Raw genomic sequence first — 19,331 nt, forward strand, 5'->3', positions numbered from 1 at the left:
AAGTTTGGGTGGTTTCTCCATCCAGGGTTGTAAGTCTTGGAGTATGGATCATAGTTTTTCCTTGGTGAATTCCCAATGTAATTGGCTTGCTCCTGACTCCCCTCTGCTTCTTCATTCACTCCTTCTTGTGTTGTTGATGAAGTGGAGATTGCTGCTACTTGGTTCCTCTCCATTTTCTTGGTGAGGTCAGCCAGTTGCTGGGTAATGAGCTTGTTTTGGGCCAACAGAGCATCTACATTGTTTAGCTCCATCACTCCTCTTGTATTCCCTCTTTCGGAAGCATAGAAGTAGTCGTTTTCTGCTACTGTTTCAATAACATCTATGGCTTCCTCAATGGTCTTTTTCTTGTTCAAGGATCCTCCAGATGAATGGTCTACGGCCTTCTTTGACTCATAAGAGAGCCCTTCATAGAAAATGTGTAGCTGGACCCATTCGTTGAACATGTCAGGTGGACACCTCCTTGTTAAGTCCTTGAACCTCTCCCATGCTTCATATAGAGTCTCACCATCTTGTTGCCTGAAAGTTTGAACCTCAGCTCTCAGCCTATTGATTCATTGAGGAGGGTAGAATCTTGCTAAGAATTTGTTCACTACATCTTCCCAAGTTGTCAAGCTCTCCCTTGGGAAGGATTCCAGCCACTTGGCTGCCTTGTCCCTGAGTGAGAAGGGAAATAAGAGCAGTCTATAGGCATCAGGATGAACACCATTAGACTTCACTGTGTCACATATTCTCAGGAAAGTGGTTAAATATTGATTGGGGTCTTCTTGAACACTTCCTCCAAACGAACAGTTGTTCTGAACAAGGGTGATGAGCTGTGGTTTAAGTTCAAAGTTGTTGGCATGGATTGTTGGCTTTTGGATGCTACTTCCATAATTGCCTGGGTTTGGATTGATGTAAGAGCCCAAAACTCTTCTATCCTCCCCAGCATGATTTGCTCCACCTCCTCTGCCATGGTTGTGAGTCTCTTCTTCATGATGATTTTCCATGTTTTCTTCCATGTTAGGTTCAAAGTATTCCTCAAAGTGTTCCTCCTCTTCTTCAGCACCAACTACATGTTTTTCTTTTGCCTCCCTCCTTAGTCTAAGGAAGGTTCTCTCAGGTTCAGAATCAAAGGAAGTTGAAGCCCCGCTTCTTCTCCCTGTCATACAACCAACAAGTACAAGCAAAAAAAATAGGTGCAGACAGTATTTGTGTCAGAGTTATTGTTAGTTGTGGGTGATGCAATATATCAAACAGTTAGTGGGTTAGCAAACAGAATTGAAAATAACAAAGAAAAATAAACGGGTAGAGGGAGAAGGGAAGAAGTTTAACTAAAACAAAAAGTAAATCACTCAAACAGAAAAATGAAATTTACAAAATAAAAATGCTCAATCTAGTGATCTTCCAATTTAATCATTGTTGATGCACAATCAATCCCCGGCAACGGCGCCATAAACTTGATGCACGGAAAACTTGTCTCTCAACAAATCTCCCTTCGGCAAGTGTACCGAAGTTGTCGTCAAGTAAAAACTCACAATAGAGTGAGGTCGAATCCCACAGGGATTGATTGATCAAGCAACTTTAATTAGAAGAATGTTCTAGTTGAGCGAATCCAGAATTTGGGTTGAGAGTTGCAGAAATTAAAATGGCGGAAATGTAAATAAAAGAAAAGTAAATGCTAGAATTAAAGGGCTGGAAGTAAATGACTGGAAATAAATTGCAGAATTGTAAATGGGAATGGGGGATTTGCTCATAAAAGTAAATGACAGAAATTAAAGAGAATGGGTAAGATCAGAGATGGGGAGTTCATTGGGCTTAGGAGATGTTGCAATTCTCCGGATCAAGTTCATTTTCATCTCTTCCTCAATCAATGCACTCATTGATCTCCTTGGCAATCTTAAGTGATTGAATTACAATTTCTTGCAATTCAATCTCTCAAATCTTGATCAATAGCCAATTCCTTGGTCAATTGCTCATGAGAAGAGATGAAGTATGGTCACTGATTATACCACATGCATTTCCCAAACCAAGTATTGAGAGGGTTATAGTCACATACCCATCCAAACCCAATTTGGTCCAGCATGAGAAAGTATTTCTAGCTTGATCTATTCATTCCTCTTTCAAGGTTCAAAAGAGATCCAAGTTTGAATAGCTTCTCTTCCAAGATAACTACTCAATGGGATGAAGATCGAAAGCTTTCAAGTAAAATCAAGAGGAAAGATAGAAGAAGAATAATGAAAATTAGTATTGATCCATTAAATTACAACAGAGCTCCCTAACCCAATGAAAGGGGTTTAGTTGTTCATAGCTCTTGAAAATGAAAACAAAGATGGAGAATACATCATAAAACTAGAAATTGCAAAGAAAGTAAAATACAGAGAGTAGTTCCCTTTTTCTTGCTTCCTTTTTGGTCCTGAAATCAAGCAATAAAGTGCATCAAAGCTCTAGTCCAAGTCATGAGTAATGCAACATAATATTTGTCACTAAACTTATGCAAAATTCTCATGAAATTATGTAAAATGCACAATGTATGCTTGAATCAAGGCATAAGTGAATATTTACCCAAAACTAGCTTATTTCCTAAAGAAATGTATGAAACTATCCTAAAAACAGTAAAGAAAAGGTCAGTGAAACTGGCCAAGATGCCCTGGCATCAATATATATATATATATATATATTTCAATTTAAATTAGTAAAATTTTTCAAAAATAGAGTCCTAAAAAGAAATTTATTACTTTAACCAAGTAGTGACTAAATGCATAAAATCAAACAGATATGCAATTAAATATGCAGATGCAGCAATTAACAAAGAAATTAAAATATTGGTGTTGATAAGAAAATAATAACCCATGGAGATCGGTATCGACCTCCCACACTTAAAAATTGCACCGTCCTCGGTGCATGCTGAGATATGCAGGTGGACGGGTTATTCCAACTGATGCTTTTCTTCAAGGAATTTACAGATGGACTTGTTTGTCTCCCCATGTAAACGTCTTCCGGTTCTCTTCCTGGTGGCCATCTTGAAAGAAAAAAGGAAGAAGGGTAACCCAATAATAGAGATAAGAAAATAAATGAAGTATGGTTGGGTTAATGCCAAATGATAAGGGTCTCATTTACATAGAAGCTTCAACATGTACGTGAGAAAACAATATAAGCACATGGCATACTAGTGGTGCAAAATTTGCAACAAAGGAGAGGAAAATGTGGGTAATGTAAGATAGTATAAGTTCATATCAATGCAAGAGAAGTACAAGTATCATAAAAGATTAGCATTGATTTAAATAATGTTACCCAATCAGAATAAAACAAGTCATAAGCAATAAGATAATATCAGAAAAGATATAACAGTTGAATAAGAACATTTGAACACCAATGGTAAAATAATAAATTTAAAAAAGAATATACAAAATTAAAATGCAATGAATGAAAGTATGAAAATAAATAAAATAAAATAAAAGATAAGAAGAATGAGAAGGGAAAGAAATAAAGTAAGAAAGAAAGAAGAAAGAAGAAAAGATAGAAGAAATTAGGATTGGGGAAGAAAAGATAAGTTAATTGGCTGATCTGGATAAGCTGTGTGGCGCAAGCGACGCGGACGCGTGGGGACGCGGTCGCGCGACTTGCACTTAAATTAATCGACGCGGTCGCGTCGGTCACGCGGACGCGTGACGCATTTTGTGCTACTGGCGCGAGGGCAGTCTCGCGCTTGCACAACTCTCTGTTCAAAATGCATTATTGCCAAATATCAGAGTGACGCGATCGCGTGGGGCATGCGATCGCGTGAGTGGGCTTCAGAAGGGAACGACGCGGACGCGTGAGCCATGCGTCCGCGTGGATAGAATTGTGCGTTCAGCACCAATCCAGCACCACTCGCGCACAGTAATTCGTTGTGCACCCTTTTTACGTCGAAAATCAGGGCACGCGGCCGCGTGGGTCACGTGGTCGCGTGGGAGGTCATTATTCCCATGTGACGCGGACGCGTCGGGGACGCGGTCCCGTGGGACGATTTGTGCCACTGGCACGCCTCCAGCCACACTCCAGTGTGACTCTCTGTTCGTTTTTATTTTCTCCCCTCTCCTTGCGACGCAGACGCGTCGCTGGTGCGGTCGCGTCGCGTGGCACTTTTTTTTTTTTATGCATGAAAAATGCAGAATGCAATGCTAATATGAATGTTATGCAAAATTCCAGGTTCAATACAATAAAATAAAATAAAATTCGAAAACAAATAAAACTAAATAAAAAAAATGAAAAAAAGGAACGATCATATCATGGTGGGTTGTCTCCCACCTAGCACTTTTAGTTAAAGTCATTAAGTTGGACATTTGGGGAGTCCTTTGTTATGGTGGCTTGTGCTTGTACTGATCCTTGAATCTCCACCAATGTTTGTGATTCCAGTAACCTCCGGGGTCCCAAACTAGGCGCAAAAAGCCTTCAAGTAAGTTAAAGCAAGTTACAAGGCCCCAATAGTGTTGATTGCCAGAATGAATTCCGGGGTCCCAAATCTTGCTTTTACACCCGTCTTCAAGTTGATTATCATGATTCCATCCGGGTGATTCAGCTTTAGAATTCTCACTGAAGCGTCCAAACAACTTCCTAGACCCATTCAATTGAGTTCTACACCAACCTTTGCGTTTAAACTTAAAGCTTCCAACCATAATGAACTTTGCAGGACAGTTCTTACCACTAACCATCTTCCTCTTACTCTTAATGCCACAAAGAGTTCTAAGTTGACCATCCGTTTCCAGTAGCCCATATTCAAGTGAAATTAGAAAGCTAAGGGATATGAATTTTACCCACTTGAATGTTGTGAAGGATGATGGCAACTTAGAGGGAGGTATTTTTAATGAAATTGTAAGATCTACTCCCTTGTGCTCTTCTCTGATAATTACCACCTCTTTGCAAGCTTCTTCAATTTCAACCTCTTCCTCTTGGTAGCTTTCTTCCAATTCAATCTTCTCTTCATTACTTTCCAAGGGCATGGGAGGTTGTGCTTCTTCTTCTTGAATCTCCATCTCTTGATCAACCTCTTCCAAGTCTTCAACTGTGATATGCCTTGGAGGTTGTACACCCTCCTCAGCATCAATTTCAAACTTCTTGAAAGGGGGTTCTATGACTGGACTTTCCCATGGAGGTTCTGCATCTCCTAAGTCTTTAACCACTTCTTCTTCTTCAATAATTCCGGCTTCCTCCACTTGTTCCAGTACAAATTCATGCTCTTTACTATCCACTGGAGTTTCTATGTCTCCTTCATGCTACGTTCTTTATTAGATTGCCCACATGAAGCCATGAGGGTTCCTTGAGTGTCCAAACGTCGGGAAGCTAATTGATTTATCGCTTGATTCAATTGGTGAAAGGTTGCATGAAATCGATCCACTAATTCCTTGAGATGATCCCTTGATTCTTGTTCCACTTGGATTGCATGATTAGGATCATATGGCTCTTGGGTAGATGGATATGGACATGATGTATATGGAGGTGGTGGCTCCTTCACTTTTAGGGCCTCCTCTAACTCCTTATGAAGTATGGATTCGCGAAGATGATCCCTTCTCTCTTGTTCCATGTCAATAGAATCATTGGGATCATGTTGCTCTTGGATTGATGGATGTGGGTGCCCTTCCATAGATGGTGGTGATGGGATGGAGAGATCATTCTGTGGTTGAAAAGAAAGTGCATTAGAGCTTGAGGGTTGATTGTTGAAGGTATTTGGTGGTCTGATTTGGGCGACGAGAGCTTGTATAGTAGAGTTTAGATCAGTAAGTGCTTTCTCCATGGAGGTTTGGGGTGGATAGGAGGGTTCATTTGGCTTATATGGTGGTTGGTATGGTGGACACGGGTTAGGGTCATATGGAGGTGAATGGTGAAAAGGGGCTTGTGAGTATGGTGGTCCAAAGTCATGTTGAGGAGAGGGTTTATAGGCATATGGTGGTGGTTGTTGATAGTCCATTGGAGGTGGTTGTTGCCATGACGGTTGATCAAATCCTTGTGGCTCCTCCCATCTTTGATTGTTCCAACCTTGATGCCTGTTCTCATTGTAATTTCCTCTTCCTGCAATATAATTCTAACCAGACTCATAGCCAAAGGGGTGAGAGTTCATAGTAGCAAATAAAAATTAAAAACAAAAATAAAAACAAATTTTAAATTAAAAGGTTATTTTAAATTTTGAATTTGAAAATTTAAATTTTGAAGTTTGAAAATTAAATTTTGAAATTTTGAAATTTTAAATTTTAAATTTTTGAAATTTAAATTTTTGAAATTTGAAATTTAAAATTTGAAATTTAAATATTGAATTTTGAAATTTGATTTTTGAAATAAGATAAGATAAGATTTTGAAAAAGATATGATTTTTGAAAAATATTTTAAAATTTAAATATTAAATTTTTGAAATTTTAAATTTTGAAATTTGAAGTTTGAATTTTAAATTTTTAAAATTGAATTTTGAAAATTGAAATTTGAAATTTGAAATTTGAGTTTTTAAATTTTGAATTTTTGAATTTAATGAGGAAAGAGAAAAACAATAAAATGACACCAAACTTAAATTTTTATATCAAAACGAAGAAAACAACTAAGAACAACTTGAAGGTCAAGATGAACACGAAGAACAACTTGAAGATCAAGATGAACACCAAGAAGAAAAAAAAATTTTTTGAAAAATTTTTAATAACTAAATAAAAACCAATAACCTCTTAATTTACGAAAAAGTAAAAATAAAAACAAATAAACAAGTAAAAAGCAAATATTTACAATAACCAATAATAAGGCACACGTTTGCAATTCCCCGGTAACGGCGCCATTTTGATGAGAGAACTTTTGCGTGGTCTAGAAATTTGCGGATAAATTCTCGTTGCAAGTATAGTTTCTAAACCTTCAAAAGTCCTTTCATACAAACGTTTTGGTTGTCACAAGTAACAAACCCCTTTGAAATTGATAACCGAGTATTTAAACCTCGGGTCGTCTTCTCAAGGAATTGCAGGGAGGTGTTCTTATTATTAGTTATGAAAAAGTGTGTTTTGGGGTTTTGGATTAAGGTAAAAAGGTAGTTGAATGACAAGAAAGATAAAATAATAATAATAAAAATAAACTCTTGGCAAGGTATGAAGAACTGGAAGTCCTATCCTAGTTATCCTTATCAATTGTGATGAGAATTGAATTTTTCTCCCACTTTGTTAACCTCTAACTATGAAGGTAAGTTAAGTGGATGAATTAATTTCGATTCCTCGAGTCCTAGTCTTTCCTTGGGAAAGGCTAGAGTTATTGAAACTCGAATTAATTCTTGAAGAATTCCAATTTTCAATCAACAATGAGTTTGATAACTCAAGAGTTACCAATGACTCAACCAAAGCCAAAAGGGAAAAATCCAAATTATTTATATAAATAAAAGAAAGCAATCATAAGTCTGAAATACCTCAAAATATATTAAATAGAAAATCAATCTAAACATAGAGAGTCATAAACAAAATTGAGAAAAGAAATAAAAGAACATTGAACCTGGGATTGAGGGTCACTCCTAAAACTAAGAGAAGTCCTAAATCCTAATCCTAAGAGAGAGGAGAGAACCTCTCTCTCTAAAAACTACATCTACTCCTAAAATTGTGAATGTGAAAGCCTCCTTATGAATGGATGCATTCCTCCACTTTATAGCCTCTAATCTGTGTTTTCTGGGCCGAGAACTGGGTCAGAAACAACCCAGAATTCACTGGTTGCGAATTCAAACATGCTGAATTTCCGTCACTGCGACGCGTCCTCATGAAGCACGCGGTCGCGTCGCCTAGCGTTAGAGCAACTATGGCATATTATATATCAAATCGAAGCTCCGGACGTTAGCTTTCCAACGCAACTAGAACCGCATCGTTTGGATCTTTGTAGCTAAAGTTATAGCCATTTAAGTGCGAAGAGGTCAGGCTGGACAGCTTAGCAATTTCTCCAACTTCTTGTATTCCTTCTACTTTTGCATGCTTCCTTTCCATCCTCTGAGCCATTCCTGCCCTGTAATCTCTGAAATCACTTAACACACATATCAAGGCATCTAATGGTAATAAGAGAGGATTAAACATAGGGAACTTAAGCCCAAAGAAGCATGTTTTCAATCAAAGCACATAATTAGGAAGGTAAATGTAAAACCATGCAAATAGTATGAATAAGTGGGTAAAGAATTGATAAAAACCACTCAATTGAGCACAAGATAAACCATAAAATAGTGGTTTATCAATCATCCTCTTCCTTGCTCTATCCCTTTGAATTCAAATTACTTTCTTTTTCCCTTTTCAGGATGGCCACCAAGAAAGGTAAAGAGAAAGCTACTCCCAAACCACCAGCGAGGAGAGGAACAAAAAGAGTATTAGTGGCAGAGCCATCTTCAACTGCAATTAAGCCCTCAACAAAAAGAATTAAGAGGATTATAAAGGTCGATGACAAAGAAAAAGCCTTCCCAACAAAGGACACTGCGCGATTTCCCAATCGCTACTGTGAGCAGATGTTCCCCATCCTGGCAGAAAGGAGTTACAACAACGAATACCTTCTTATCCTCCCACCCAATATTGCTACCCTTGTTGAGCCGTAAATTAAACGGAGACAATGGAGATTCCTACAGAGATAGCCACGGCAGGTTAATCTTTCCTGGGTAGTTGAGTTCTACTCTAATTTCCACCTGCCAACCCTGCAGTCTGTCTATGTCGGTCAGAAGCAAGTCCCCATTATAGAAGAGGCCATTCAACGAGCTCTAGGTCTTCCCCCTACTCCAGAAGGACTGGACGCCTTTCAAGAAGCCTCACTCAAGCGTCAGAGGTACCAATTTGACTGGGACGCTGTTCTCAGAGTTATCGCACTACCTGGGAGCAGATGGATTTATGGATACCATCGTTCCCGTCCTAAGGGAATATCGGCTTCTGCACTCACCTTGGATGCTCGCGTATGGGCACAGATCATATCCCATTACGTCTTTCTGAGCACTCACGAGTCCTCTTTCACTGCAGATATAGCCGTTCTACTATGGTGCATCCTTACAGATCAGCCTCTGAACCTACCAAGACACATCCAGAATGCTATGGAACACATACAAATTGCGGGCAACTTACCTTTTCCCGCCTTGGTTTTAGATCTTGTCTCAGCAGCCGGCATCTCCTACAGAGCTGGGGACACCAAAGCCATGCTTCCACGGGATGATCAGTACGTCCCTAACGGGAAATATATCAGACCTCCAGCAGCCACTACAAGCCACCCTACTGAACCGGCTGAGGACATTCCTCCTTTAACACCACAAGCACCTACAACAAATCAACTGCTCCATCAGATACTTGAAAGGATGGATCGGCAAGAACAGAAAGCGAAGCTAAGAGAGCGCCGTAACAAGCGCCGATTCACATACCTCAAGGAGCTGATTATGGGAAAATTCAAGGACTCAGACACCCCGGACTCCACTTCCTTTTCCAGCACAGGGAGCCATGACGGTCCCGACTGTGGCGATACTGCTACCAGCCCACCTTTGTTCCTGACAGATGGCACCGAGGACGGTGCTAAGCCTTAAGTGTGGGGAGGTCGGTCAGTACCTGACTTCCGGAGGTAATTTCTCTTCCCTAACACCAATAAAATAGAATATTTAGTTAGTTTTTCTTTGTAGAATAGGATAAATTGCATAGTAATAAGTTAGTTGCATGCATGTTCTACTTGATTGAAAAGATAATAAGTTTCTTCTAAGACTCTATTTTTAGAACAAAATTTCACTAATTTTAATCAAAACTTTTATGTTAAATTTGCTTGAAGTTATATTTGGAACATGGTTTTTGAACTAAAGAACACACAACCTGTGAGACTTTGAGCTTAAATACATGGTTACATTTTTGTGACAACCCTTCTAAATTGATAAACGGATCTTCGGTTGGTTAAGAACTGTACTTGCAACGTATCTCTTATAATAATTTCTTAACTTGCCAATTTCCGCCACGTCACCCACTCCCCAGTTTCCTGTCCTAACTTCTGCATTTTTGGGGGTTTGGTTTTGGAATGGATTTTGTGGTTTTGCTTGTTTAGGTGATCTCTAATAGCGAGTAATTGTTAGAAATTGCCCCAATCCTCTTTGGACAAGGTAAATTTGCCCATGAATCCTTGTGGTGTTGTATGTTGTGGTTTTTAGGTTTTGATTTTGTTATATATATGATGTTAGATTAAATTTTGGTATTTGTTGGAGTTGGTTGAGGCTTTGGATCAAGCTTGGTGACTTTGTTTTGGTGTTTGGTGCGTTTGGGAATCGGCCAAGGTATGGTTTTAATTTCCTTTGTGTAATATGTAATGTTTCTGGACACTTAGGCTATGTGACCCTAAGATAGGATTGAATTAAATAAATAGTGGATTGGATTATGTATGTGGCATGTGAATTGTGATGAAGATTTTATGAGTTGTGTATGTTATAGTTTGATTATGATGTTGATGAGAAAATTGATGATTGGTGTTGCTTGATGATGATTGAGTGATGTTGTAGTGGTGTTCTGTGGAAGGGATTGGAATGATAATGATGATGATTATATGATTGATGATCATTGTTGGTATTTTAATGATTATGAAGGTTGATGGGGAATGTGAGACTTATTATTGTTGATGAGGGTTATGGGTGTTAATGACATATTATGATATTGGTTGATGTTGGTGAGTGTGTATCTTAATTGTGGTAATGTAAATATTGATAATGATTGCTAAGATTGAGGTTATTTGAGGATTAATGTTGAAGGATGTGAGTTTTATGAGGATTTATAGTGATTGTTGATGTTGTTGATGGTTGATGATGATTATGAGTGTTTATGATGGTTTTGGATGATGATGATGATTTTGATTATTAGTTATTGTGGTTCATGTTGAAAATAAATGAGTGAGGTAGTTTGATGAATTGAATGGATTGATTGATGATAATAGAATGAAAGAATTGATACTTGTAGCATTGGTTATTGTTGAGAATTTGAGTGGTGGTATTAAGGAAATTGGATGTGATGTTAGGTTGAATTTAGAGTTGGATGAAGTGAGTATTAAATGGTTTATATGATTGCATGGTTGATGTGGTTAAGAAATATTTGGTATGGATTCTTGAGTGAGTCTAGTGTTTTTGGGTTGTGAATAATTGGTTTTGGATTGAGAGATTTGGTGAATTTGGAGCTTTAAGATTTTTGGTAAAAACTAGTTTTTGGTGAACTTTGACGGGTCATAACTTGTGCCTCAGTTTTCAAAAGTTGTTGAAATTTATTTAGATTTAAAGTTCATTGAAAACTCTTCAAACTGATATAAAGTTTGTAAAATTTGGATTTTTGTAGAGAAAGTTATGATCATTCAAAGTTTGGTATCAAAATCTGAAATTTTGCAATGTTGCAGAATTTTGTAATTTTTGGTATGTGCGCACGCACAGCCTTGTGCGCCCACACACCCTTGTGATTTTTTGATACCTGTGCGCATGCACAGCCTTGTGCGTATGCACACACGGGGGAAGGCTTGCTGTTGGCAGCACTGGCATAGCCTGTGCGCGCACACAACCAATGAAGATTTACAACCTGTGTGCACGCACAGGTTGGGAAAGGCAGTCTGTTGGGGGCACGAGCACAGCTTATGCGAGCGAACAGACTTGTAAAATTTGGTACTTGTGCGTACGCACACCCCTATGCGTACGCACACGTTTTGAAATCCTCTTGGGCGTGTGCACGCACACCCTTGTGCGTACGCACACGCCCTGTTTTACAACTTAAACTTTGTTTTCAAACAATTTCACTTTTCCAACAAGTTTGTATACTTCTATGACACCTAATTAAAACTCTTGGGCTTATTTTTGGGGTATCAAACATGGGAAAGATCTTAGATGGATTTGATTTGGACTATTTTGAAAAGTTAGAGAATGGAGTCTTAGGTTTCTGGTGTACTGAGGATGAGTTTGGTTGAAGGAGAAGGAAGAGTAGTGAACTTGGTGGTTAATGACAACGAATTGAGAAACTGGTGAGCTAATGAGTTCAGAATAAAAAGTTGATGATGGCTATGATGAGCTGAGGACTCAGAAAAGAATGATGACCTTGTTGAATATTGAAAGTGTGCCAGGCACTATATCCTTGGGTTAAGTATGATGAGAACTCAGCGAGGAATGATAATCTTGTTGAATGTGGAGAGTGTGTCAGGCACTATATCCTTGGGTTAAAAATGATAATGTGCAGGGTACTATGTCCCTGAGAATGAATTATGGTTAATAACCTTTTCTGCTGCAAGAGTGTGCCAGGCACTATATCCTTGGATTACGCATGCGAGTGTGGCCGGCACTATATCCGTGGGTGAATAGAGTGTGCCCGGCACTATATCCGTGGGTAAATAGAGTGTGCCTGGTACTATATCTGTGGGCATTGCAGAAAAGCTACATCCAAAAGGATGTGTCGGGTTGGCATTTATGGACCGACAAGTGATATCACGAGCCAATCGGATAGACATTCATCATATGCATCTCTTATGTGCTTGTTTGCTTTGATTACTTGAGTTTGCCTAATTGTATAACATGCCTACTTGCTTCTTGGGTTACTTGTTATATATGAATACTATCTGTGCTTTACTTACTTGCATTATCTGTGATTGTCTAGTGCTGAGGAGGATAGGAAGGTGGTGGCGATGGGTCGCGTGGAGGGTAGGTTGGCGAAGGCTGGGGGATACATCAGTGTGGTTTAGTATTAGTTAGAAATTCCCTAAGTTTAGATAACCCTGTTTATGGTTTATGGTTTAAGTTATTTATTTTATTTTGTTAAGGCTTGAATATTCTGTATCGATATGAAGTTCTAGGATTGCCTTCGGCGTCCCGGAACCTTATATCTTACATTATTGGGCACTGTTACCAAACTGAGAACCCCCGGTTCTCATACCATATTCTGTTGTTGTTTTTCAGATGCAGGTAGTAACCCACCTTGGTGAGTTGCTTGGTGGTGACAGAACAGAGGATCTTCATTCTATTTTTAGGAGTCTTTTGATTATTTCGCATATGTCTCTCATCTTTTGTATTTATTTTGTCTAGAGGCTTACCTTTGAGAGAGTAATTTGTAGAAGCTGCTTTTAATTGTCAAACTTCTATGCTATTTGTATATAGCTAGCCGGTTTAAACTCCGCGAGCCGAGACTAGATTCTTATGCTACTATATTATTACCTCTTATCATATTATATATATGTCCTGTCAGTGGCGGATCCAGAAATTTTATAAGAGGGGGGCCAAATTAAATATAAAATAAATTAAAATATAACATAACAAAAAATCAACAAAATATAATTTATGGTATATAGGTCAAATATATAACAATTAACATTCAACTACATACTTTAAGATTTTGGTATTTTTGAATTTATTCTGCGATATTTCATATAACTAAAATTATCAATTTACCATTTGAAATAAATTTTGAAGTATTCTCTTTTTCAACATATACAATCATATGATCTATTAAAAGTTCGTCTTTCATCTTGTTTTAAAGTATTGTTTTTATAATTTTTATTGTTTAAAAAATCTATTCAGTTATTATTGTTGTCATAGAAAGAGTCAAAATAAATTTTTTTTATAATTGTCACTATTTATATTAATCCAAACCTATATTTTTCAATAATTTTTTAATTATTTATATATTTATACGCTTTTATTATTTTTTAAACCTATTTATTAATTGCTATTGATATATTATAATACACCTTATAATTTATACATATTAAATTACTAACATGTAAATTTTTTAGTGTGTAATATACAAAAATATATTTAATTTATAATATATATATATATATATATATTAATTATATAATAATAAATTAATAATAAACTAATAGTAATATTTTTTTTTTAAAAATTGGGGGGACCATGGCCACCTTAGGCCCCCCGTAAATCCGCCACTGTGTCCTGTGCTTTAAGTTTGTAGCTTCGTGAGTACTATTTGGGCTTTTAAATTCTGTCTTTGAGCTTAATCCTTCATCGAGCTTCTAGAATATATTATTTCCTTCTATATAAATATGTACAAGCCTTAGAATTGTTGTAACCTTTGATTAACCTTTGCTTTACGGCTAGAGGTAAGGTTTAGGGTAGTCAGGGTGTTACATAATTCATCAATTCATCATTCTCAATCACCAAGCTCATATCACATTCTTTTACAATTATTCACTTCTAAGTAACTCATACCACATTCTCACAACTCAAACAAACAATTACCAATTCAAAATCAAAATTAATACTTTATCAATTACAACATTTAATTCCATCTAATCCTACAATTTAATCATATTCCTAGGGGCATCTAGCCTAGGACTTCATGTCATATTCCATGGTATTTAAATAAAACTTAAACCGTACCTTAGCTAATTTTTCTCTAAGCTCAAAACCACCAAAAGGACTTTTTCCTCTCAAGCTTTCAAGTTCAGCCACAAGAGTCCAACTCCAAGCAATCCAATTCACCAAATCAACATACATTCAATCTAAAATTTATACATTGTACCAAAATCAAGCACTAGAGTTTATCAAATTCAACTAACCACAAGAATTTAGTGATTTTTTACCTTATCCACTCGAATTTGAGGTGGAACTCACTTGGAATCCACACTAGAGTACCCTTAAAGAATCAAAATTCTAATATCTTAACACTCTCAAAACAAAAAATGTGAATTACTAGAGAAAAGAAAACTAGGCAAAAATTTTAGAGTTTCTTATCACAAGGTTTAGATAGAATTGAAGAGGATTTCGAGATAGACAAGTGGCTGAAACGGCTCATCAATCGAAATTTCGGATCAAAAGTTATGAGTGATTGAAATTTGAAGTGAATAGTGCTCTAGCTTTTGGTTCTTCCCTTTTTCTCCCTTCACTTCCACGAACTCTCTCTCTCACTTTGATGAGAATGAGTTGAATTTTTTGTGTTGTGGGGTATTTATACTGTGGACTTGGGCTTACTTGGGCCCGGTTCACTCGATTTAGCCCGTTAGCCCAACTTTGGCTAAAACCTAGTGTTTTAATTCGTATTTTAATTATTTTTACTTTTTCAATAATAAATTTTGATTTCTTAGTTCTCTTCACTCAGAATTAATTGTCTCACTTAAAATGTTAGACAAACTTAAGCCAGTACTGTTGGTTATGTTACTAATATGTGTTTTTCCACAAAAAAAAATTACATTTTTTGGCTCGGAAAAATTTTTTGAATCCAAATATCATCGTTAAAATTTTAAATTCCTAAGTTTTAATTTTTGACTCCATCCAGGCACATTTTAACTATTTTAATTTAATGATTAACTATCCAAATAATCCTTTTATAATTTTTTCTGGATCTTACATCCTACCCACCTAATTAAAAATTTTACCCTCAAAATTTAGTTGCCTCAATCTCTCTTTCAAGTAATGACATATCTTTGTCATTCCTTGGATAAATTAAAAATCTACTCTTGTGAGCTTCAGACAGTATCTTATTTTTGCAAGTGTTCCTTATACTTAATATGCAATCTCTCTCCTCACACCTCCGAACTCCTTCTCGATTCTTCTTAATCTCTTCTTGTTTTCTTTGTTCCACAAAACTTAACATCTTCTATAGATCCTCACTCTCTTGTTGTGCTTTCTGACTATCAGTCTTAAGATCATCTATGATTTGTAACTGATTCAAACTTACGCATTCGGCCACATCCTCCACTCCTATCCTCAGATCCGCAAACTTATTTAATAACTCTTATTTCTAGAGCATCCTCCAAGCCACACTCAAGGACTTCCTACTCAAAATATCTGTCATTACATTCGGCTTTCTAGGGCGATAATTCAAGTTAAGTCTTAGTCTCTCACTAAACCCTTACTCCCTACAGGTAATGCCTCCAAATCCTCAAAGCAAACACAACAGCCGCTAGCCCCAAGTCATGCGTCAAAAAAGTTCACTTCATGACGTCTCAGATACCGTGAGGCATAAGCCACCATGTTCCGATGTTACATCAATATGCAAACTAAACCCTTAATAATGCATCGCAAAAATCTCTGAGTGGTTCGTTAAGTTCAAGTAACACGAGTACTGGCGCTATAGTTAATTTTCTCCTTCAAGTTTGAAAACTCTCCTCACAGCTGGTCGTACACACCAACAGTGTATCCCTGCGAATCAATTTGCGAAATTCAAAGCTTCACAACTCCTCTTGATGTCGCATATGCACAGGTTTATCTTCTGCCTTCATAAGTCGTGTTTTAACATGTCGAGAGTTACATCTAGGATTTGTATGCAACACCGAAACAAGCTCGAGTTTATTTCGAAAGTATTATGATAAACCCCCTATTTTATGATTCATCTTGTGCTCAATTTAAGTGTTTTTATTAATTCTTCACCCACTTATTCATGTAAATTGCATGGTTTTACAATTCCTTCCTTATTTTATGATATATGTGAAAAACATGTTTTCTATGCTTTAAAAATATTAAATTTAATTATCCCTTATTACCATTCGATGTCGTGATTTGTGTGTTAAGTATTTTCAGGTTTCATAGGACAGGAATGGCTTAGAGGACGGAAAGAAAACATACAAAAATAGAAGGAAAGCACAAAAAATGAAGTTTTGAAGAAAAGGCAGCGACGCGCACGCATGAACGACGCAGACACGTCTCTAGCGCAAAATGGCAGCGACGCGTACGCATGGACGATGCGGACGCGTGCCTAGAGCAGAACACAACTGATGCGCACGCATGACAGACGCCACGTGCAGGAATCTACAGAAAACACCCTCAACGATTTCTGGGCCCCTTTTTGGCCTAGATCCAAGCCAGAAACACAGAATATAAGCCAGAGAATGGGGAAATCAAAAGAGAACAATTCATACAACATTCATAATTCACAATTTTAGGTTTTAGATGTAGTTTTTAGAGAGAGAGAGGCTCTCTCCTCTCTCTTAGGATTTAGGATTAAGATTTCTTTTGCTTTATGGTTAGTACTTCAATGCCAGGTTCAATATTCCTTTTAATTTATGTTTCTCTTCTACTTTTAGATATTCTAATGCTTTTATTTGTTAATGACTTATGTTGCCCAATTGGCTTATGAACTCTTCATGTTAAGATTTGAATATTCTATTTAATGCAATTTGAGGTACTTCAGATTAATTATTGTTCTATTCTATTTATGATATTTTCAGTTTGATTTAGATTTATTTTCCCTTTTGGCTTTGGTTAAGTAATTGGTAACACTTGAGTTGTCAAACTCAGCAGTTGATTAAGATTTGGGAATTGCTGATTGAGTTAGTTCGCTCTAAAGCTAGTCTTTAGCAATGCGCACGCATGGACGATGCGGACGCGTGTCTAGCGCAAAATGGCAGCGACGCGTACGCATGGACGACGCGGAGGAGTACCTAGAGCAGAACACAACTGATGCACACGCGTGACCGACGCGTTTGTCTAATAAGAAAAACTCCCAGATGATGCGCACGCGTGACCCACGCGCACGCGTGACAGACGCCACGTGCAGGAATCTGCAGAAAACGCCCTCAGCGATTTCTGGGCCCCTTTTTGGCCCAGATCCAAGCCAGAAACACAGAATATAAGCCAGAGAATGGGGAAATCAAAAGAGAACAATTCATACAACATTCATAATTCACAATTTTAGGTTTTAGATGTAGTTTTTAGAGAGAGAGGCTCTCTCCTCTCTCTTAGGATTTAGGATTAAGATTTCTTTTGCTTTATGGTTAGTACTTCAATGCCAGGTTCAATATTCCTTTTAATTTATGTTTGTCTTCTACTTTTAGATATTCTAATGCTTTTATTTGTTAATGACTTATGTTGCCCAATTTGCTTATGAACTCTTCATGTTAAGACTTGAATATTCTATTTAATACAATTTGAGGTATTTCAGATTAATGATTGTTCTATTCTATTTATGATGTTTTTAGTTTGATTTAGATTTATTTTTCCTTTTGGCTTTGGTTAAGTAATTGGTAACACTTGAGTTGTCAAACTCAGCAGTTGATTAAGATTTGGGAATTGCTGATTGATTTAGTTCGCTCTAAAGCTAGTCTTTAGCGATGCGCACGCATGGACGATGCGGACGCGTGTCAAGCGCAAAATGGCAGCGACGCGTACGCATGGACGACGCGGACGAGTGCCAAGAGCAAAACACAACTGATGCACACGCGTGACCGACGCGTTTGCCTGATAAGAAAAACTCCCAGATGACGCGCACGCGTGACCCACGCGCACGCGTGACAGACGCCACGTGCAGGAATCTGCAGAAAACGCCCTCAGCGATTTCTGGGCCCCTTTTTGGCCCAGATCTAAGCCAGAAACACAGAATATAAGCCAGAGAATGGGGAAATTAAAAGAGAACAATTTATACAACATTCATAATTCACAATTTTAGCTTTTAGATGTAGTTTTTAGAGAGAGAGGCTCTCTCCTCTCTCTTAGGATTTAGGATTAAGATTTCTTTTGCTTTATGGTTAGTACTTCAATGCCAGGTTCAATATTCCTTTTAATTTATGTTTCTCTTCTACTTTTAGATATTCTAATACTTTTATTTGTTAATGACTTATGTTGCCCAATTTGCTTATGAACTCTTCATGTTAAGACTTGAATATTCTATTTAATACAATTTGAAGTATTTCAGATTAATGATTGTTCTATTCTATTTATGATGTTTTTAGTTTGATTTAGATTTATTTTTCCTTTTGGCTTTGGTTAGGTAATTGGTAACACTTGAGTTGTCAAACTCAGCGGTTGATTAAGATTTGGGAATTACTGATTGATTTAGATCGCTCTAAAGCTAGTCTTTCCACAGGAGTTGACTAGGACTTGAGGATCAAATTAATTGGTTCACTTGACTTTCCTTTATTTAGTAAGGGATAACTAAGTGGGAGCGATAAACAATTCTCATCACACTTGATAAGGATAACTAGGATAGGATTTCCAGTTCTCATACCTTGCCAGGAGATTTTCTAATTATTAATTTATTTTTCTTGTTATTTAAATTACTTGTTCCTTATTTTAAAAACCCAAAACAAAATATACTTTTTCCATAACCAATAATAAATCATACTTCCCTGCAATTCCTTGAGAAGACGACCCGAGGTTTAAATACTTCGGTTATAAATTTTATTGGGTTTTGTTACTTGTGACAACCAAACTTTTGTACGAAAGGAATCTCTATCGGTTTAGAAACTATACTTGCAACGCGATTATAATTTTATAAAAATTTCTTTACCAGTAGGAATTTCGATCGTCAAAATGGCGTCGTTGCCGGGGAATTCGCAAACGTGTGCCTTATTATTGGTTATTGTAAATATTTTATTTTGCTTGTTTAATTGTTTTTAATTTTTGTTTTTAATTTTTATTAGTTACTATGAGTTCTCTCCCCCGCCGCTTTGAGTTTGGTTTTAGTATTGTT

General features: G+C 37.1%; 1 non-coding gene and 1 pseudogene across 1 annotated transcript; both read left to right on the forward strand.

Moving 5' to 3' along the window:
• Positions 1-441: 441 nt before the first annotated feature.
• On the forward strand, positions 442-545 carry LOC148561610 (small nucleolar RNA R71). The gene has a single exon (XR_015886509.1). It is a non-coding gene; the product is annotated as a small nucleolar RNA R71 (small nucleolar RNA).
• Positions 546-8,245: 7,700 nt separating this feature from the next.
• LOC148561611 (uncharacterized) lies at positions 8,246-12,651 on the forward strand (annotated as a pseudogene).
• The last annotated feature ends 6,680 nt before the right edge of the window (positions 12,652-19,331 follow it).

The sequence above is a fragment of the Arachis ipaensis genome, chromosome B6 (assembly GCF_059453495.1).
Source record: "Arachis ipaensis isolate K30076 ecotype BB chromosome B6, ASM5945349v1, whole genome shotgun sequence".
In the NCBI taxonomy this organism is placed as follows: domain Eukaryota; kingdom Viridiplantae; phylum Streptophyta; class Magnoliopsida; order Fabales; family Fabaceae; genus Arachis; species Arachis ipaensis.